The 22,931-nt window shown below is 40.0% G+C and overlaps 1 long non-coding RNA gene across 1 annotated transcript in view; it reads right to left on the reverse strand.

The window, feature by feature from the left end:
- Positions 1-11,910: 11,910 nt before the first annotated feature.
- Positions 11,911-22,931, reverse strand: part of LOC126456787 (uncharacterized) — a 29,760-nt gene continuing 18,739 nt past the window's right edge. The window contains exon 2 of the long non-coding RNA XR_007585389.1: positions 11,911-18,328. This is a non-coding gene — a long non-coding RNA (uncharacterized LOC126456787). The remainder of the gene's footprint in view (positions 18,329-22,931) is intronic.

Raw genomic sequence — 22,931 nt, forward strand, 5'->3', positions numbered from 1 at the left:
GGTTGAGGCCTGCAATTTGAAGCAAACGCCGAGGATTGCTGTCAAAAGGTGTTGTGTTGTTGCACGAAAATGCCCGTGCGTATACTGCTGCCCACACTACTGAAACGCCCCAGAAACTCAAATATGGAGTGCTGGATCATTCTCCATATAGTTCCGATATTGCCCCTTCTGACTATCACTTGTTTGGCCCACTCAAACAGGCATTAAGGGGCCGTCGATTTGCCTCGGACGAAGCAGTGAAAGAAGCGATTGCGATTTGGACTACAAGTTAAAATGTAATACACAGCAAAATTAACCAAACTCAAACTGAAATCATTACATTTGCTTGACATCTGCTTCTACTCCACGTAATTTTTTTAAATGTGTGTAGTGCCTGTATGTGAGTGTGTTTGACTACAGTTCAATGTAAGTCACTGTGCATAAAAGAAAATTACTGGCAGCAAAGACTGATGCAAAAGGCTATGGTAAAAATTATCAGTACGTTATAATATTTTTCGGTGTTATCAGAATTATCCCAGAATCTTTTCCTATGGGAACTTTAAAACTGCTAGTACCATCATTTATTTTCCAGCAGGTATTCGTGGAATGATTCTGATTCACACTGGTTACAACCATGTAACACACTGTTGAACCATCTCCTTCTCTTCTCTTATAAGGGATGTGGTTTGTGCTGCACTTACGACACTTCCTTCAATTAAAATCTATCTCATTAACAATGTCTTTTTAAATTCTTTGCATTGTCGAAGCATTACCTCTGACGTCAATTTGTTTATACATTATTGTAACTAGTTTTTGTGATGTCGGGTGTTTCCTATTCATACATATTTCAAACACAGAGCACTTTAAAATATTGTTGTCAAAACCATCCATTTGTATTACACGTTTCTAGTGAAAACGTATTTTTCTGAGGTTTCCACAGGTCTCACAATTTAGTTTATTATTCTCTATACAGATCTCTTGCCTACGCCTACTTCTGTAGTCCGTCCTTGAGTCTTCAGAATGTCAAAGCAGTTTAGCTTTCTGGTTCACATTTTAAAAAGTTGTAAATGCGGTACATAAACCTCCTCGTCTGCTTGTGTAGCATCTACATATACACAATTACTCTTCAGTTCCAATTAAGTGCTTGGCGGAGGGTTAATCACACCATCTTCAAGCTATTTCTCTACCGTTCCGCTCTCGAACAGTGCACAGCAGAAACGAACACTTAAATCTTTCCTTGCGACCTCAGATTTCAATTGTTTTATTATGATGACCATTCCTCCATTTGTGGCTAGGTGTCAACAACATATTTTCAAACTCTGTGGAGAAAGTTCGTGATTGAAATTTCATGACAAGAGCCTGCCGCAACGAAAACCGACTTTTTTGTAATGGCTGCCACCCCAATTCACGTATCCTATCCTTGGCACTCTTTCTATTTTCCGCGATAGTGCAAAACGAGCTGCCCTTCTTTGAACTTTTTCGATGTCCTCCGTCAAAGGATCCCACACCGGACAGCAGTACTCCAGAAGAGGACTGACGAGTGTAGTGTAACTCCTTAGTAGAGCTATTGCGTTTTCTAAGTATTCTGCAGATTAAGTAGTCTTTGCTTTACTTTCCTCACACCATTTTCTCTGTGATCGTTTCAATTTAAGTTTTTCATAGTTGTAATCCCTAAGTATTTAGTTGAATTTACGGCCTTTAGATTTGTGTGTTTTACCCAGTAACCGAAATTTAGCGGATTCATTTTAGTACTCACGACAATGACTTCACACGCTTCATTATTTACAGTCAATTTCCACCTTTTGCGTGAAACAGATACCTTGTGCGATTCGTTTTGTTCATCAGATGACTTTATAAGACGATAACTCACAGCATCATCTGCAAACAGTCTAAGAGGACTGCTCAGATTGTCTCTTAAATCGTTCGTGTACATCAGAAATAGCAGGGCATGTACCGCATTCTTGGGGAACGCCAGATATCACTTCCGTTTTACTCGATGATTTTGCGTCAAATACTAGGTACTGTAACATTTCTGACAGGAGATCATGAAACTAGTCGCACAACTGAAAAAACACTCCATGGGCACACAAATTGATTAGAAGTTCCTTGTGAGGAACTTCATGTTTATTGCTGTTGCCTGACATATTTATTTGAAATCATACTAAAACTACAATCGATTGCTAATGACTGGAAACATGTTGCCTGGTCGGACGAGTCTCGTTTCAAATTGTATCGAGCGGACAGACGTGTACGGCTATGGAGACAATGGTTCAAAATGGCTCTGAGCTCTATGGGACTCAACTGCTGTGGTCATAAGTCCCCTAGAACTTAGAACTACTTAAACCTAACTAACCTAAGGACAGCACACAACACCCAGCCATCACGAGGTAGAGAAAATCCCTGACCCCGCCGGGAATCGAACCCGGGAACCCGGGCGTGGGAAGCTATGGAGACAACCTCATGGATCCATGGATCCTGCATGTCAGCAAGGGACTGTTCAAGCTGGTGGAGGCTCTGTAATGGTGTGGGGCGTGTGCAATTGGAGCGATATAGGACCCCTGATACGTCTAGGTGTGAGTCTGAAAGGTAACGTAAGCATCTTGCCTGATCACCGGCATCCATTCATGTCCATTATGCATTCCGACGGACTTGGGCGGGCAATTCCAGCAGGACAATGGGACACCCCAATGGTCCATAATTGCTAGAGAGTGGCTCCAGGAACACTCTTCCGAGTTTAAACACTTCCGCTGGGTACCAAACTCGCCAGACTTGAACATTATTGGGCGTATCTGGAATGCCTTGCGACTTGCTGCTCGGAAGAGATCTCCGCCCCCTCGTATTCTTACGAATTTATGGACAGCCCTGCAGGATTAATGGCCTCAGCTCCCTCCAGCACTACTTCAGATATTGGTCGAGTCCATGTCATGCCGTTTTGCGGCATTTCTGCGTGCTCGAGGGGGCCCTACACGATATTAGGCAGGTTAACCAGTTTCTTTGGCTCTTCAGTGTATAAAAGCTACCATTCTACTATCCAAACTCCTCTTGATAGTTTTGAACATCCGGCTCTCCAAACTAGAACTGCGCCAAATCTTTAATTGACGTCTCTATTAAATTGTAAACAGCCTGCTAAAATTTACTACGAACCTTTTTTTTTATTGATGAGTCCAAAATAGGCGACATAATGTTTCAATGCAGATAGCACTGAAATACTATTTTAATTCACTTCTTTAACTCCCTTTGAAACTCTTATTGTCTTCTTCGTGTTTTGTGGTGGCGGTGTTGCAGAACTATTTATTAACAAACTGGCCACCTTAGGAAGTTGCAGACTCATTGTGTGTGAGTTAAATAATTTATTGCTTGTTTCTGGTAGACATTTTAAGTAATGCACGACAGTCAAATTATAACTGCAGTTACAAAAAACACATATTTGCAAACTTTTATGCCTCTATATAATTTCGAGATCTGTGATCTAGTTAAGTGTATGTAAATAGACTTACTTTGCATTTTTGTAACCTAATTGAGCCCACCATACCCCGACAGAGACGTGATAGAAACATTACAGGAGTTGAGGGTGTGTTGACTGCAAAACTTTTTCGTGTACTATGCAGCTAACAGAATAACACTAACTTGGTACTGGCGAGTGTTCCTTTATAACTTGCAAAATTATGACAGAAAGGTTTGTAACATTTTACATTTTTAAACACGCTCCGACAATTCGTCACCAGGCGACTGGAATGTCAGATTTCTCAGCGCCCAACTACCTGACCACCTGCTTGTGGTTTACTGCATTTCAAAGAAACGGAATACGTATAACATGGCTGACTAAATCCTCATGTTGTGGATGTGATGCGACAGCACTTGGAGATTTAAACCATTTGTTTATTTCCTTGTGTGTATGTTTGTGTGTGCCTGTATGTATGTATGTGTATGTGTGAGTTTGTGTGTGTGTGTGTGTGTGTGTGTGTGTGTGTGAATTTCTCGGAAATACTTTATGTTTTTATTTACACTTCCCCTTTTAATAATTTTGCGACCTTTATCCACACTCATTTAAATTTTAGCACCCTCCCAACCATATCATAATGACAGAAAGGTTTGTAACATTTTACATTTTTAAACACGCTCCGACAATTCGTCACGAGGCGACTGGAATATCAGATTTCTCAGCGCGCAACTACCTGACCACCTGCTTGTGGTTTACTGCATTTCAAAGAAATGGAATACGTATAACATGGCTGACTAAATCCTCATGTTGTGGATGTGATGCGACAGCACTTGGAGATTTAAACCATTTGTTTATTTCCTTGTGTGTATGTTTGTGTGTGTCTGTATGTATGTGTATGTGTGTGTGTGTGTGTGTGTGTGTGTGTGTGTGTGTGTGTGTGTGAATTTCTCGGAAGTACTTTATGTTTTTATTTACACTTCCCCTTTTAATAATTTTGCGACCTTTATCTACACTCATTAAATTTTAGTACCCTCACAACCATATCATAATCATCATCGTCATATGCTGACCCTTTTATTAAAATTTGCCCGACAGTTACCAACCGCTGTCGACCATACCGACGGAAAAAAGTCGCAACACCAAGAAGGATTTGTGTGACATAAACGAAGGTTGGTATGCGTTTTTCTACATGTGAAATATGGTGTCTATTCAAATTTCACTCCAGTCGCGTAAGAGTGGCGTTAATAGCCCAGACTATGAGTACGCAAAACAAGTTTGCTTTAAATACACGCTGTAACGGTCGTAGTGTTAGTTACCTTTGATACTGAATGTGGTGAGATGATGTTGGTCAAATATATCTTTAAGGCGACGAAGGCGCCCTTATCAACCGGTCACTGAGTTTGAACGAGGTCACGTAATACGGCTACGAGAAGCAGGGTGTTCCTTCTGCGATACTGCATAAATACTTGTTAAGAATGTAGACACTGTGCATGGATGGTCACGAGGATGTATGGTCGCAAGAAGACCGAGCTTTGGACGGCCACGCGGCAATACCGAGACGGAAGACCGTCGTATTGGGCGTAAGGCTCTGTCGCACCGTACTGCGTCTGCAACAGCAGCAGCTGGCCCACAGTGACGAACAGTTACAAATCGGTCACTTCCTGGACAGTCTTGAGCCAGACGCCCAAACTTCAGTGGTGTCAAGCGAGAGCATATTAGAGGGCAGGGTGGAGGTCTGTTGTGTTTTCTGGTGAGAGCTGGTTCTGTCTCGGTGCCAGTGATGGCCGTCTGCTGGTTAGAGGGAGGCCAGTTGAGAACCTGCACCCACCGTGTCTGCACCTAACACGCTAGACCAACTCCTCGAGTTTTTGTCTGGGGTGCTATTTTGAATGACAGCAGGAGCACTCTCTTGGTTATCCCATGCACCCTGAATGCATAATTGTACGTCAGTCTGGTGATTCAACCAGTTTTGCTACCATTCATGAACAGCATCCCAGGGGGTATTTTCCAACAGGATAATGCACGCCAACATACTGCTGTTGTAACCCAATACGCTTTACAGCGTTTTGGCATGTTGCCTTGGCCTACTCGATCAACAGACCTGTCTCCGACTGAGCACGAATGGGGCATCATCAGACGACAAGTTCAGATTGTTCTCATGTTGACCAACCAAGTGCAACAGGCGTAATTTCTGTCCCACAAATTGACATTTGGTACCTGTACAACACAATGCATGCAAGTCTGCATGCTTGCATTTCCATTCTAGCTTATCTCGCTCTTACATTAACGTGTGATTCTGCAGTGTTAATCACTTATATACGTACGTTACCTATGCAAATGTATTAACGAAATTTCATTAATCTACATTAATTTTTTTTGGTGTTGCGATTTTTTTCCATCAGTGTATTTGTAAGAGAAAGATATATGAGGGTGTGTAAGGCGATGTATTTATTTGATCACAGCTGTAGCATAAACATTAAAGACAACCTTAAGAAACCTTGCAATATTTAGAAGGCTGTATGACCAGCATAATCAAATGCCACATGAAATAAATAAGTTATGACACACATATATCATTCGCCCAGTTATTACCACAGAGAGGTCGCTGCTGTGAAAATCTATAACAAAGAGAGCCGCATGGATCATGCATGGCCTGAATAAAGTCTCCTTGCTGGTCTCAGGTCATTTAGTCTCTGGCTGCAGAAGATAAAGCTTGAATTACACATGACCTCTTAGTAGATGGATAGTTAGCAGTGTTATGAATCAGGATATCTTGGTTTCATGTTTAAAATGTAATTGTATACTGTTTGAAAATAGACTAACACTTCACTATTTGAGATACATAGGTTAAAAATAGTTTGATTCATTGCAGCAATGAGAGACACGGGTGGGTGGTTCCAGTGCACAATATTATACAGTAGTTCCAGTCATATTCGACCAATTGGACTCTGCCATTTTCTTTAGCCTATAGAAGTATACCAAGGGTAGTGGAATGTGGTTGAACTACATCAGGTGATGTTGATGGAATTAGCCTAGAAACTAACTAAACTCTGTCTGAACAGGCCTTGGAAGGCCCAACGGCACCGACCGGCCGCCATGTCATCCTCAGCTCACAGGTGTCACTGGATGCGGATATGGAGGTGCATGTGGTCAGCAAACCGCTCTCCCGGCCATATGTCAGTTTAAGAGACAGGAGCCGCTGCTTCTTAATCAAGTAGCTCCTCAGTTTGCCTCACAAGGGCTGAGTGCACCCTGCTTGCCAACAGCACTCGGCAGACTAGATGTTTACCCATCCAAATGCTAACCCAGCCCAACAGCACCGAACTTCAGTGATCCGACGGGAACTGGTGTTACCATTGCAGCAAGGCCATTACCAGGTTAGAAACTGAGGCACTAAAACTAGTAAACGGTTTTTGCTATGTGGGCAGCAAAGCGACGATAATACACGAAAGGAGGAACTAAAATGCAAAAAAAATGGTTCAAATGGCTCTGAGCACTATGGGACTCAACTGCTGAGGTCATTAGTCCCCTAGAACTCAGAACTAGTTAAGCCTAACTAACCTAAGGACATCACAAACATCCATGCCCGAGGCAGGATTCGAACCTGCGACCGTAGCGGTCTTGCAGTTCCAGACTGCAGCGCCTTTAACCGCACGGCCACTTCGGCCGGCGAACTAAAATGCAGAGTGATGACAATAAGAAAAGCTTAATTATCTAATATAAATTAAAGACTTTTCTGGTAGTATTTATCTGGCGTAGGACATTAGATGGAAGTGTAATGTGAGCAATAAACTAAACTGTCAAGCAGAGAACAGAAACATTAGAATTATGGAGTTATAGAAGAGAGCTGATTAGAAGAGTTCAATGGATATTTAATGATGAGTACTGAGTCCAAACGAGGAGGACCAAATGTTCTGTGTTATTGCCAAGAGATGACAGTGTCACACCAGAGTCGGCAATGTGAATCAGTGCCAGACGTTAGTGAGGGCTCTTTGTCATTTGCAACAACTAATGGTAGTCACTCTAGAAGACGCACCCCCTCTCTCAGTATAGCAGCACCCTCACACTGAGTTCAATATAGTGTCAAGCATGCAGTTTATCACATCCAAAGGAGTCAACATCACAGTGTAGTTTCTGATGAACTTGCATTTTAGAAAATGTTGAACACTGCATCTTAACAGTTCGTTTAGTAGTGAATCATGTAATATTTTGGTAGTCCATAACAGTCGTAAATTACTAGTACTCATATATCAAAGAAGTGTGCCAAAAATTAAGTAAATGTTTTTCATTGATGTAACAAAGTGAAATAATATTTCATGCATTTTAGTTTGATGAGCCTCCTCCCAAAGCAATAAAAGAACACACATTCATACTGGACGAAAGTAGTTTCTTCTGGACATAACATTGAAGAGCATAGCACAATACGAGTGGAAGAAGAAACAGAATGGTAGGACATATCCAGAGGCATAAAGGACATTAATTTGTTAATAAGAGGCCGTGAGGAGTGTAAACATTAGAGAAAGATCAAGGTTTGAAAACTGTAAGCAGGTTCATGTTGTTATTCTGAAATTAAGAGATGTGAATTGGGTTAGACAAGAATAGAGAGCTGCATCAGATCAGTCTTTGGACTGAAGCATACCCCTGCAAGAAAAATACATACTCAAAAGTTTTGTTCGTGCTACAAGAGATTATAACGAAACTGAACTTAGAGTGTCCAGATACATTACTAAGCGACAGGATTTATAACAGACATTAATCGAAGTCAGTTTTTAAATTAGATAAAGGAATAATAACCGAAAGGCAAAGCCACCGTAAAACGATGAATAAAAGGTGCAGAAGACAGAATGGCTACTGTCGAAATCTTGTTTCAGAAGCCCTGGAGTTGAACATGGTACTGAAAAACAGGCTTTCAGTTCTGACTGACTCCAAGTAATCATTTCCCCCACATATCCCAATACTTTAAGATGTAGCCTCGAATGCTACAAGACATTTGGAAGTGGTACTTTCGCTTTCCGCTTTCTGTGATACATGAATACGATGGCCAGTTCAAACCATCTTAGTCTACATCAAGAATTGTGGGAAACAGCACTCATTCGTATTTTTAGCAAAATACTAATATAAACTGAAATATGAACGTTGGAAGTTGATACTACGACCATTACATGTGGGAAAATTGACATACCACCATCAAACAATAATAGCAAAAATCATCATCACAAATTCCTACTGCACTTGACCAAACACAGGTGTTCCACAAAACACCTGCAGTTCGTTCCCTTTTCTGTGATGCCCTTTATTTATCTTTCTACTTTTCCCTTCTTCTAACAATCCCCTTTCAGTCCAGGTTTGTAGGTGTTCAGTACTTTTTCTAGCTGTTAACATCCAGCTGAACACCAAAACTTTAACGACACATCTTATGTTTCTTAGCGAATTCTGTAAATGCTTCAATTTTTCTTTTCTTTGTTTCTAGACTGACTGTAGATTAATCTATGGAGCACACCATATAAAAAGGTTACCCATATGATCAAGTTAACCTCGTTCTATCAGTGTGAAGAAATAATGATCAACTACTACTAGTTGACAGTACTTCACCAAAGTACTTTTGACAGTACCAGCAAATGACAGGCACGTTGAGGACACTGACAATCATGAGATGATGAGGAAACAGCTGACTCAAAGGTCAGACACTTTCGTGTTGTCAATCCAATTGATCATAAAGAGGTTCTAGAGATCCTCAGCACATTGAAAATTATTATGAAATCATATTGCGACGACATTAACTTAGCTAATGACTGCTTTGCCCAAGGAAAATTCCCAAACACATCAATATCAGCAGGGCTCATAACCCTCAAGGATGAGGAGAATGAAGAACCTACCCAGGCAAAATATTATTATAGACCCATCTGCCTACTAAATGTTCTTCAAAAACATTTGGGCAAAATACCAAACAAGAGGCTTTCCATTCACGGGAGCGAAACTGGAATGAATGTCACTCTGTACAGTTTCAGAAAGGACAAACCTACTGAGAATGCTATTGATCGTGCTGTAGAGCTGGTACTGAATTCATAGTCCCCGTATTTCGTCATTACTATTTTTCACATATGCTGTGCCTTTGATGCCTCTGACGCATTTTAACTATCCAGAGGCAACTTTCCAAAAAGCTTATAGACTACTGTATGCACAGCAAGGTTGCTGTGTTGGATCCCAAGAGAAATATGACAAAAATAATCACTGAAGGCTGTCCTCAGTTCTCAGTCTTTGAGCCCATAATTTAGGACATTACTCACAAACCCTTTTTGAATAGCCTACAAGAAAATCCTGAAGCTTTGGTTGTAGTGGCATATTATGACGATCTCCTGATATTAGCCCAAAGTAACACCAGAGTACAACTAGAAAAAATGAGGTAGTTCTTTTAGACACAGTTCAGCAGTAGCGCAGAGTATTGAACTTCTTGAGACCATTCAGAAGTCATGTTAAAAGTCTGATTAAGTAACAACCTTTAATCTGCATAAGTCTGATCTGTATCTCAGGGTACAGTTACATGGTAATTGCACAACAAAAATTATGTCTGCCTCCAAACTGTTTCCATCTCTGTCATGAGGTGATACTAGTGGCCATAGTGAGCTGTAGAATAAGCATACAGTGCACATAGGCTGGTGACTGAGAAATATCGGTGGTGTGGGTGCAGCAGTCAGTTCTAATGTGTTGCTGAGGTGCTTTTGGCACAACGTTAACTGACTTGGCACAATGTCAACTGATGCTTTGAAAGCAGTGTTTGGTGTCCTGCGTCTTGATTTGTGTATCACAGAAAGAGCTGACATGTGCTGAATAATGTAAAAATGGCTACATACTGTAGTAAATGAAATACTTTGGACTCAAAAAGGTAATCACATCTCCCACAGAGATTATGTTATGGATTTGTAGCAAAAGAGATGGGTTTCATCTGTCACTGGAAGGTGGACACATCATATCTTCCCAAACAGGTCACGTTCAGCCAACTAGTGGTCTTGTAAACTGTTGATCAGGACATAGTCTATCCTCTTCATACATAGAATCTACAAAAAAAAAGGGCACCCCGGCTGTGATCGTGTAGGTACACCACTGGAGGTACAACTGAACATCTTAGTCCAGATTATGAGCCATTGATAGCATATGCACTTTCAGGGCGTATGTATCTACAAAGCAGTGTATTATGAGCTGAAATTTGGCTTGTTCACTGAAGGAACGTTGTTCTCACAGACATCCTAAACTGTCATTTGCTCAGGGCATAAGGACGTGATATCTGTGAAGGAGGGACTGGAATGGAGTCATAGATAGTCAGCTTGCCAACAAGGTTGCCTTCAGGTCTAAAGTAGAGTCTGAATGGGACATCTGACTTCATTGCCTCACCTATCATATGGGAAGAGAAATTCAAGATACTCCAGTACACCACCAACTATCTTTGGATCTGTGTGGCTCCTAAAGCTAGTGTGAAAAGGAAACTGGATGTACAATATCCTACCCAACGTCATAGTACTTATCACCACTCCCATATATTCTTGACTTAGCGACAGATTCCTTTCTTTCACTCTCCTATCTGTTTCCTCTCTATCACTTTTTATTGGTATTTCTTCTCTTCCATTATTTACTTTAGTTTTCTTCAGTAAAATAAGCTGGAATGTAGTTTTGCTGGTAGTTACCATGAATATATCAGAAGCAGCTTATAACTAGCTCTTATGATAAGTTTAAAGGAATACACACAGTCAAAAGAATGACCGGCAGTTGTCAGGATTACTTACTCTAATAAATGACAAGAAAATGTGTGTTACTCGTACAATTTGTCTCAAAAAGTAATGTACAAAAAATTACCCACTTAATAGAAATAAGTGGCTGGTCTGTCCCTTGTAGTCTTTAACAAGCATTTTCTGGAAGTCGCTTCTGCTTACTTGACATCAATAATTTGCCAAAGACAATTGGTTATGTGTATTTTTAGTTGGTTGGCTATAACATTTGGTGATCTTCCATGTTTTAAACCCACAGGGGATAGAAATTACATTTCTGCTGATGATTTTGAGCTTCTCTTTTTCACTGTGATAACAATAATGATACTCATAATTTTCTAGAACACTTTGCTGTGTCATTTACATAAAAGTGCAACTTGTATGATTTGTGTACCATATTCTATGACGCTACAGGGCAACTACTAATGTAAAAACCATTCAGCATCAAGCTAAGGTGCTTCTCTATAATTCTTTCACAAGCTATTATCTTCTGTGTGTAGTATAGCATAAATGTTTTGCGTGAGTTGTTTATTAAAATGTGACTCTTGGCACTGACTCCATACATACACCAGTACATTGTCAAATGTCCAACATCAGCACAACAAATGCAATTTTCCACACCACCTATGAACTAAAGCATCTTCAGAGAACTCTGTCCTACAATACATGTTAATATTCTCTACACTAAACACTACAGCAGGAAACCATCATCCATTAAAATTACAGATATCCCAGATAAGTATCTTTATTTCTGAAAATGTACAGCAGAAAATTTACATAGATCCATTACTGTTAAAATACATCATTATTGTTTTTCTTATGTTTTATCAACATTGTACTTCGCAGGTATTGGAACAGGCTGCTTCTCCTTGATACTGTCATTGATGGACTTCACAGATGAATATTAGATATAATGTTAGAATAAAAACAATAATTCATTAACACAAACATAGAGCTTTATTCATTGTTCTACCCTTCAAATTCTAAATGTAAATTTCGCCGATAAAGGTACTGCCGTTATCTGTTTAATGCATACTGATACGACTGCACATGAATATAAAACATAAGGACTTATCTGATGTATGGAGCTGTACACACAACGTGAATGCACAGAGTAGCTACATCACTATACTGTCACTTTTTTCGACAAAATCTGCTGTCCAAATACAGATTTTGTTTACTATGTCAGTGAACAGTAATTCGAGTATCATTGGGCCAAATTATTCTGGAAGACACCATTCAGAAACTTAATGTTCCATCATTAGTTACAAAAATATATTCGACTCTTAAATTTACTTTGAAAGACACGGTACTACCATTCTCACAAGCAATCTTCGATTCTTTCCTCATGACGTCATTCATTCTGAAAACGAAACCAAAACTTCCTACTAATAATGAGATCGGGGCACATTAATCAGGTGTACTAACTCACTTGCCCATTTTTAAAAAAATTACATTCGTTTACGACATAAAGCCAAATATCGAGCCATTGGCATTTTTTTACAGGTTCTTAAGTCTACAATACACATAAAGTTATTTCTTAATCTAGTATGTCAGTATTCGAAAACACAATGCAAGCAATGATGAAAAGCAGTAGCGAAATGTTACACAAAAAAATCAATTTATCACTTTATGACACATGTATGACGAAATGATGTTGTTTCTATTTTATTACAACAGGTACAAGATTGCTTATTCTATAGTCCGCTCGACCTGAGGAATTTGCAACTCAAAGTAGATAAACAAAAGTTAGTAAGTGATATCGTAAATGATGAATATATGATGGCATTCTCTTACTTAAAGCACCTATGCAGCTAAATTCAGCTTATCCATTACAATATTCTATACACTACATACTTCATAACATCGTTCTCAGATATGCTTCAAATTAAACTTAACTAAACTTTTAAAAATCACAAAAAAACAACAAAATTTATTATATCACAATCATAACCATCATCTCATATGACCTGCTTCAGTACTGAAATGTAAATAAATGGAGCTTGTGACTGTACAAATATTATTCTTACTTGCGCGAAAATCAACAGCACTACAATTCTACTATTACACAAACCATTTTGTACCAAAGGAAATGATCTAATTTTGCACTTTCGGTGTTAATCAGTCTTCGTTCTCGTTTACGCATCATGTAATCACTGCCGGCCACCATCAAAACAAAGAAAGATGATTATGTTTGTATACAAACAATGAATGTAAAGATAGCAACATTACACAGTAGTATATTGAAAATAAATAAGCTAATTCATCATATAATGTGGAAGAGAATTTCGACAGTAGCCAGTGCAGAAATAGGTGAGGTGTGAAGAAAGATTTTCCAACCTTGAAAAAAACAAATAGACTGTGACAGTCTCAGTCTTATCATTTTTTCTGATTCTATCAGGTCATGGAACAATTAAATCAAAAAGTAGAAATCTTCAAAAGATAATTACACAAACAGTTTAGGAAATGCACTGAAAATATTTCTACATACCTCACCTCTTCTGGATGTTTGCTGAGGATGAACCACAAGAACCATTCTGAGAAGAGTGCCCACATTTTCTACAATGTGCTTCAAGCTTGTAATAAAAAGCCTAATAATTTAGTGATGCTTGCAAGGAAGCAAAGTATTTAAAATGTCGTTAAAAGAAAGAACTTTTGATGTATCACTTTATATTCCAAACAACTACTAATGTGACACATTTATTACAACTACATACAATTCGTTATATTGCTCATTTGAGAATTCATCATGATACTGCAGTGCATATCGACCTGAGGAACTGACAAGATGAGTACGATCTTTGATATGAAAGTCTAGACAGAACCACTACTCAAGCCACTCATTTTTACATTGGTCATCAACAATTAGCATACTACCACTGATAAAGTTTTTTAACAACATAAGTCCAAAATTCAAACTTTAATGGAAGTACAGTTACAACAGCAAAATTTCTCCACACAATAAGGAAAAAACATACAAATTTACTGTGTTGTTTGATGATGTTATCAAAATACTGAGAAAATTGCAGTTTATTTTGTGACAGTTGAAAGTAATACTTTATAAGGTTTACTGTAAATTGTAAATGGAAACACGTGAAACACTAGCCTCTCTCTGGGAAATCTTCTGAAATAAACTCAGAAAACAAGGGAAGAGTAGATAGAAAATTGCTCACATAGAACACAATTTCTGTTTAACCCGTAAGCATATGATGAATTGATTCCATTCCTTAGCCAAGATCGATTTAGCTTTGTAGATGAAAAGGAAAATGCAAAGAGAAAATTTCTGCTTGAGTGATTCCATGATTTTCAACTTCTTTGCTCAATAATTATAAAGCTAAGGTCTGTTGGAGTAACTGTTTGGATAGACTTCATTTGTAAATAAAAATACATTACTTACACACAGAGAGCTCTGACAAAATGAAATGAGAAATGCCTCTGATATACATGGCGACTAATCACAGTTAGCTGAGTATGTCACAATATTGTTTTATAAATTGAATGACTCATACATAATGTAAATTGCAATGGTGTACAGTATGACATTCGTTGAAGAAATTCCTTCCATTGTCTTTGCAGTCATTTTATATTATAAGCAGAAGCAGGAAAGTGCCTCAAATAGGAGTAATGTAGGATGCAGAGCAGCGTAACATTTCCTCACTGCACTCTCAGAAATCATTCGCTGTTATTCCCAAGAAGAGCGATGTTATGCTAGATGTCTGCTCCATACTTCCTGCTTCTTTCGAAAGCTGCTCCAGTGATGCACTGCCAGTATTATGATGAGAAGAATCTATGGTAAAGTCGTCACTGTCCAAACTGAATTGACGACCCAAAAAGAATCTGACTGGGAAAAAATTGTGTCCACCTCACCACTGAAACAGTTGTTACATCTGCAGCTGTAACAGCTGGCACAGAGGTGAAGGGAGCAGAAAGCAATAAATTTCAGTTGTATAACTTAATGGCATGACACATCACAGAAAATGGGCCTACAGGACAGGGAGCAAGGGAAAAGTAGAAAGATTATAAAAACGTCTGGGTACTGAAATATTTGCTCGCAGCTCATTCCAGTGCTACTCTGTCGTTTTATGACCGTAGAGAACCTTCGTTTATACAAGCTAAAATTATTTAGTTACGTATTATTAGAGCGTGATCGATCACAAATATTACTTTAAAATTAATCTATGGTAGCTGTACAAGTATACGATGGGATGATGAAAAATACGTCTTAATTTAAACAGATTCTATCTTTGTACTGTTGGTGTGTTATTACAGTCTTTAAAGCTATCGGCACTAGACTCACAGAACATTATTATCACTATTTAAAAAAACATGGACTTGTTCCTAAATCGTTCTCAGTCTATATCATATGCGGTAGTTAATGAGGTGAGATAAATGAGTGCTGTGCTTAATGTGTGGTCTTGCAAAGTGAGCGAGTAAATTAAATTCTTACGCTTCTGTAAAATATAAGCTTTTTTTGTTTGTTTGAGAGTTTTCCTTTGTACTGATGACAGAAGCCATGCCACAGAAAAAATATGAAGAGTTGAGATTTTGCCAATTGTACGTGATTGTCCTATCAGATAGCCTTCTCTGATCTTCTCTTTCTGAGTTACAGGTACTTAAAGTGACGAGCAGTTCTACTATTACGTTTCTTTTCCATTGTTAAACATGCTCGTAATGAAAAATTCACTTTCTTTTGCGCCCACTATAGACTATGTTGTACAGACAACTCATTTTTACAAGAGTGTGGTAAAATTTCACTTCTGATAGTACAATTAGATATTTCCAGTTACATCTATTTTGAAAACACTACATTTTTCTCCTACATCGATGCTTTGCCTACATTGCTTAAGATGTTGCTTTTATTATTGAGCCTCAGTAAACCATTACAGAATCCACACTTGAGAAATGTTCCACTGAACACACATATAGAGTACAGTTTATACCACTTGCTGAAACAATCTTGCCTCAAAATAGCCTCTTCGTTGTGCAGAACAATAAGCGAACTTAAAGCTACTAATACGAGAAACTGACGAGTTTGGCACATTGAACATATCGCGTCACAAACACACAGTTAATGTTCTGTACATTAAAATTTCTGTTGCCCTGGCACTCATGAATCTTGAAGAAACATTTCTGCATCACAAACAGAAACAACGTTGGTCACAATTACTGGTTGATGCACTCAATCATGATGTCACCTGGACTGTTGGTGGGTAGTGAAGTAGCCTCTTATTACAATAGCCTCTCTCTTGATAGCCTCTTGATGTTGCGTATTATTAGATACTGAACTAATTTTCGTGTCATGTTGTAGCCTCTTCATAGTTTTGTCACCTGAATTCAAGTAGTAACTTACATATAATAAGATGGGTGTGGCAAGAGTGGCATATTGAACAGTCTCAGAAACAGAGGGTGTGGGTGACCTCATGTATTATCAGCAATGACGTTCCCTTTGGGTGATACAGAGCGTAAGACTTCAATTAAAATGCAATATTCTTGTCATTACTCTTGAGAGATGATATACACATATCAGAGCAGTGGCAATACCAGTGTGTTTGGGTGTAGCGTGATACAAGGGAAACTCTTCTTTAAAGGTCCTCTCCTTGCTGGCCCTGTTTAGCTTCTGAAGAAATTTCTCTTTACGTCATATGCTGCGGTAGTACCTACTTTGACGTATTTTAAATTAAAAACGAATTCACTCGGTTTTCTTTATCAGGCACAGTGTAGCATTTAAAGAAGTCATTTGAGTAGGATTAAAATGATATTACAGATGTAATTAACACTCTGAAGACTGAACCAACGAGCAGATCCACTTCAGCCCTGTCTACACCCATTACTTCGTCCATATCTTGCTTTCCTCGTCACGAATGGAGACTTGGATTTGTTCAATGGACAAGGGGTTGAACGCAGCACAAGCTGAGGAACGTGCATGAATACACAAACAGTCCCTGACCCTTTCCTGTAGCTACATGGATTCCTCAGTAAAGGTAAACTGTCTGCTATGTCGGTCTCTTATTGTTGTTATTGGGCCCATTCAAAGAGATCTCTATTTTTCTTCTTCTTCTTCTTCTTCTTCTGAGCCAATGTGCACTATGTAGCGAAGCCACTTTCAAGTGTAGAGATCGCATTTATATTCCACACACAGCCAAATCGTCTTATTGGTATCCTCATGCATTTCTCATTATGTGACTGTATAGGTGAATTATATGTCAAGTGCAGGTATTGATACTGGACACTACAACATCTGCAGTAGGGCGAAAATATGTCCCTTCTAGACTCTGACCTATGGTTGGCGAACGAACAGCAGAATTTGTATCTTTACTGTTCTCAGGTACTATATACAGGGCTATGAAGAGACAAGAATAAGGTCATTATGGCACTGATGTCTCACACTGCGTTCTTCTGTTGATCTTTTTTTTTTTAATTTTTAAATGTACATCAGCCTCTCTGTCTCTCATTGCTTCAGATGCAGAGCTCTTATACCACATTTAATGTTGTGAAGTTGTTTGTATCACTTCATATCAGCGTTCAATGCTGTGCCTTCTTCTTGTGGTTCAGTAACGTCTGGCTGATCAGTGGATTTACTCCCATATTGTTCCCAGTTAATGTGTTAGAAGACAAGAAAGTGGTAAATATGGCACGTAGAATTTTGGGTTGTCCTTATTGTCAAGAGTCTTCCTACCCTCACTCACGCTCTGTATTGTTCATTTCCGTGTTAGTTAATGAGTCCACGTCTCTTGCCAAATTCGGAGAATGAGGTCATTTTGCAGCACAGTTGACAGATTCTGTCCAGTCCAGCACAAGAAACTGTGCAACGCCATAACCTAGGGCGGTTGCTGATAAGTGGAGAAGAAGTCTTTTCACACTGAAAAATCGTGTCTACGGAGAAGCAGCCTGTTGTTGATACCATATTGCGAATACGGAGAAGCAGCTACTTGTTGATACCATGGCGTCATCATAGGGAAGCAGCCTGTTGTTGATACCATGTTGCGAGTACGGAGAAGCAGCTTGTTGACGATACCATTGTGCGATTATGGGGAAGTTGCCTGATGTTGGTACCAAGATGCAATTATGGGAAAGTAGCTCTGGCTGCTATGGGGAGGCGAGTCGTCACCTGGCCGGAACGCACACCATTCTTTTGCCAACAGCCATCCTGGAAAAGAAGAAAACTACTTTATTACCAGCAACAGAATCATCATCAACGTGCCGAGCTTCACTACTCATAAATCTCGTTAACTGATCGCAGTTTGCGAAGCTCAAAACTTATTAGGGTTAGGAAACACAGATAAAGGTGGGCGAACAAAGAGTGTGACCATAATGGTAGAGCTGATGTCAACCCAAAGACTGAACATCAAAATTCTTTACTATACATGGTCCTATTCTTTACTATGCATGTCCTATTCGAGGTAGCACACCACTGCCTTCTTCCAAGTTTTCAAATGACTTATCTGCTAAGTTGTTGACATACCAGCGGTTTAACGCTACTACGAACCACGGTGCATTTGGTTAATATTCACATACACAAATCATTGCCAGAGGTGGAAGAAGCGATAGATGGAAAACTGGAAAACCCTTACAGAGACCGAGGAGTGCATCGCAGATTTACAGATTTGTAGCCACCGAATCACATGAGGGTAACTACAATGGACAAAAAATTTTAGTGTGCAACATCTCACCTGGCAAGAGCTTTCACAAGATGTGATTAAACAACTATTATTCAAAAATTAGGGTATCGGACAAGACAGAGCACATCTTATAAAAATAATATTTTACTTCAGTCTTATGTTATACGCAGTATATCTTCCATTCACAATATACAGGGAAGACCCAAAGAAACTGGTACACCTGCCTAATATTGTAGGGCCCGTGCGAGCACGCAGAAGTGCCGCAACACGACGTGGCATGGACTCGACTAACGTCTGAAGTAGTGCTGGAGGGAACTGACACCATGAATCCTCCAAGACTGTCCATAAATCCGTAAGAGTACAAGGGGTTGGATATCTCTTCTGAACAGCACGTTGCAAGGCATCCCTGATATGCTCAATAATGTTCTTGTCTGCGGAGTTTGGTGGCCAGAGACAGAGTTTGTTGGTCAGAGACAGTGTTCAAACTCAGAAGAGTGCTCCTGGAGCTACTCTGTAGCACTCTGCAGTAATTCTGTATGTGTGGGGTGTCGAATGGTCCTGCTGGAATTGCCCAAGTCCTTCGGAATGCACAACGGACATGAATGGATGCAGATGATCAGATAGGATGTTTACATACGAGTCAGTTGTCAGAGTCGTATCTAGAAGCATCAGGGGTCCCAATCCCTCCAACTGTACACGCCACACACCATTACAGAGCCTCCGCCAGCTTGAACAGTCCCCTGCTAACATGCAGGGTGCATCGATTCATGAGGTTGTCTCCATCCTCGCACATGTCCATCCACTCGATACAGTTTGAAACGGGACTTCTCCAATCACCAACATATTTCCAGTCATCAGCAGTCGAATGTCAGTGTTGACACGCCCAGGCGAGGCGTGACGCTTTGGTTATGCAGTCGTCAAGAGTACATGAGTGGACCTGCGGCTCCGAAAGCCCATATCGATGATGTTTTGTTGAATGGTTTGCACGCTTAGACTTGTTGATGGTCCAGCATTGAAATCTGCAGCAATTTGCAAAAGGATTCTACTTCTGTCACGTTGAACGATTCTCTTGAGTCGTCGTTGGTCCCGTTCTTGTAGGATCTTTTTATGGCCGCACCGATGTCGGAGATTTTACCGGATTCCTGATATGCACAATCACTCGTGAATTGGTCGTACGGGAAAAATCCCCACTTCATCGCTACCTTGGTGATGCTGAGTCCCATCGCTCGTGCGCCGACTATAACCTTACGTTCACACTCACTTAGAACTTGATAACCTGTTATTGTAGTAGCAGTAACCGATGTAACAACTGCGTCTGACACTTGTTGTCTCATACAGCCGTTGCCGACAGCAGCGAGGTTTCTGTCTGTTTACATACTGTATCTCTGTATTTGAATACGCATGCCTACACCAGTTTCTTTGGCGCTTCAGTGTATTTTACAGTTGATGAGATACACGTGATAGGGTGACATTCATCTTACACACGTTACAAACGCTGCGTTTTTACAATCACATGGTTCTTTCACAGTTTCTATAGACAAACAGATTCGTTAACATTTATAAAAGACTCTCTCAAATCGCACAGTGTGGTTGCCAACTAATCATGAGACATCGTTTCGCCAAATATTGGTAAGGATAGCTGATGGCACGCAGTGGACTGTATCAAGATGCAGTCTTCTCGGGATGCGAGTTATTTTTCTCTCTCGATGAGATATGAGCATTTTTGAAGCTTTCTGGTCAATTTCTTTATCTTACGACAAAAACAGATATCGCGGGGTTGCCTAGCGGAGCGTATTTGGGGGAATCACTTTCAACATTGCATTCCCTCATCTTAAAAAATCTCGTCGTATAATTGCGGATTTGCTTGTCCCTCCATCCCCCTCCCCCTAGGAGTCAATTAACGGAAAACAAGTTGTTTTCCCGCATGAAGAACTTCATTTTCAATCTCAAATTCTCCTTTGGCTCTCCATTTCATGCCTTTTATGAAAACATTAATATTGCAAAGTAGTAACATAAAAATAAATAAAAAAAACACTTTCTGCACAGCGACTCCAGCCCGCGACCCTCAAGTTAATGTTCTGCGTTCTTTCCGCTGCGCCAATCACTGTATGGAAAGGTACGCCGACATTGATGGCCTCCATACCTCATATATCGGTGATGACGAGTAGGCGCGATCCCCTATTTAAAGTGAAGTCATTGCCTCTGTTCATCAGGCTAACAACCACTCGTATTTCAATAGCCTTCTTTAGAACACAGTCCCAGATACGCTAGGTCTGTCCTAACACTTCCGTTTCTTCATGTTTCATTGATGTAGGGAAGATGCTCATTCTACAGACATCACCTGAAGGCAACAGTACGGTATGCTGTCAAAAGATCGTTTCACGTAGACGACTGAACCATGGTAGACACCCGGCAGCAATAAAAATGGTCCGTAGTTCGTCACGCTGCTTCTATGCAAGTGTGGCTCATGTCAAAATAGTACTGTCTGAAAATAGCTGCACAGATATTCAGCCGGATCTTTGTAAGAGTTCAAAGTGCCACAAAAATTAGCAAAAACACTTTGTCCAGAGACTACAGTAGCAATGAGTCGCATCTGGAATCGGTCAACTCACACAAATACCTTCGCGTAACAATGTGTAGCGATACGAAATGGAACTGGACTCGCATTCGGGGGGACGATGGTTCAAACCCGCGCCCGGCCATACAGATTTCGGTTTTCCGTTGTTTCACTAAATCGCTCCTTTGAAAGGAGACGGCCCATTTCCCTCCCCATCCTTGACACAATCCGAGCTTGTGCTCCGTCTCTAATGACCTCAATGTCGACGGGACGTTAACCCCAGTCTTCCTTCCTTCCTTTTTACGAAACTGAACATTCACATAAGATTAATCGTACGTGAAGCAGGTGGGAGACTTCAGTTCTTTGGTGCAATACTAGGAAAATGCAATGTGTGTAAAGGAGATTGCTTAGAAAACAGAATATTGCTGAAACAGAATATTGCTGAAGTGTGTGGGATCCCTGCCAGTCAGAAATAACAGGGGATGTTGAACGTGAACAAGAGCAGCACGAATAGCCACCGGTTTGTTTAACTCAGAAGGTGTATTGGGATGCTGAAGAAACTGACTTGCAGAAACTCGAGGATAGACCCAAACTATTACGAGAAATCCAGCTTAGAATGTTTTAAGAACCAGTTTTAATTGAAGAATCTAGGAATATACCGTAACTCCTTACATACCTCAGAGATGTGATTTCACAAATTACGGAGCACACAGAGGAGTCTAAGCTATCATTCTCCTCATACTCCACACGTGAGTGAAATAGGAAGCACACCTAATAACTGGTACAATGTGAAGTAGCATCTGACATGCACTTCACAGGGGCTTACAAAGTACACAAGGTGATCAGCTGCCCCTGCTGCTGGGATCTGTGTAACCGGCAATGCCTTCAAATACCGCAACAAGATTTTCATATGCTCTCGCTCACTACTTGCAGGAAAAACTAATAGTACCTTTTTGTAAGAAATATACTGTAGTTCAATTTTGTACTGGAATGTGAACATGAAAATCTCGTTCGTGGTATTTGAAGGCGCTCTGGAATGCATTAAACGAACTGGTCGTAGCAGCTGAATCACACCATACATATATGCAAATGTAGATATCATGGGCACTACGCATTACAATATAGAAGCAGGTCTTACATGTCACAATTTGCTAGAAGTCACAGAAAGAGACAGCCCTTGCGGAACATAAGGTATGAGCACAAAATGTGCTTTCGATTGGTTGAAATGCTGTCAGGAGTGTAAGGAAACTGTTGTAAGCGTGCCATGAATCCAAGTCAACTGCCAGTAAATATGATGACAAAATCTAACGCAAGTGTGAGAGATACTTTTACAAAATAGGCGACTATAGCTGAAACTGATATTAGAGGAATTGTGGACTAGCAATGATACTATTAACGCCAGTGTACACAAGGATTTGGTTAAGTTCGAGATCTGTTGTCAATTTGTGTCACACAAACTGAACGACGAACAGAAGATAACATGGACGGTAGCCAACGGAGAGTTCAGAGATGCGAGAACCTGAAACATCTTCGCAGCAAATGAAATCAGTTCCTCCTGGTGAACGGGAGGAAAC

Source organism: Schistocerca serialis, chromosome 2 (genome assembly GCF_023864345.2).
Source record: "Schistocerca serialis cubense isolate TAMUIC-IGC-003099 chromosome 2, iqSchSeri2.2, whole genome shotgun sequence".
Lineage (NCBI taxonomy): Eukaryota > Metazoa > Arthropoda > Insecta > Orthoptera > Acrididae > Schistocerca > Schistocerca serialis.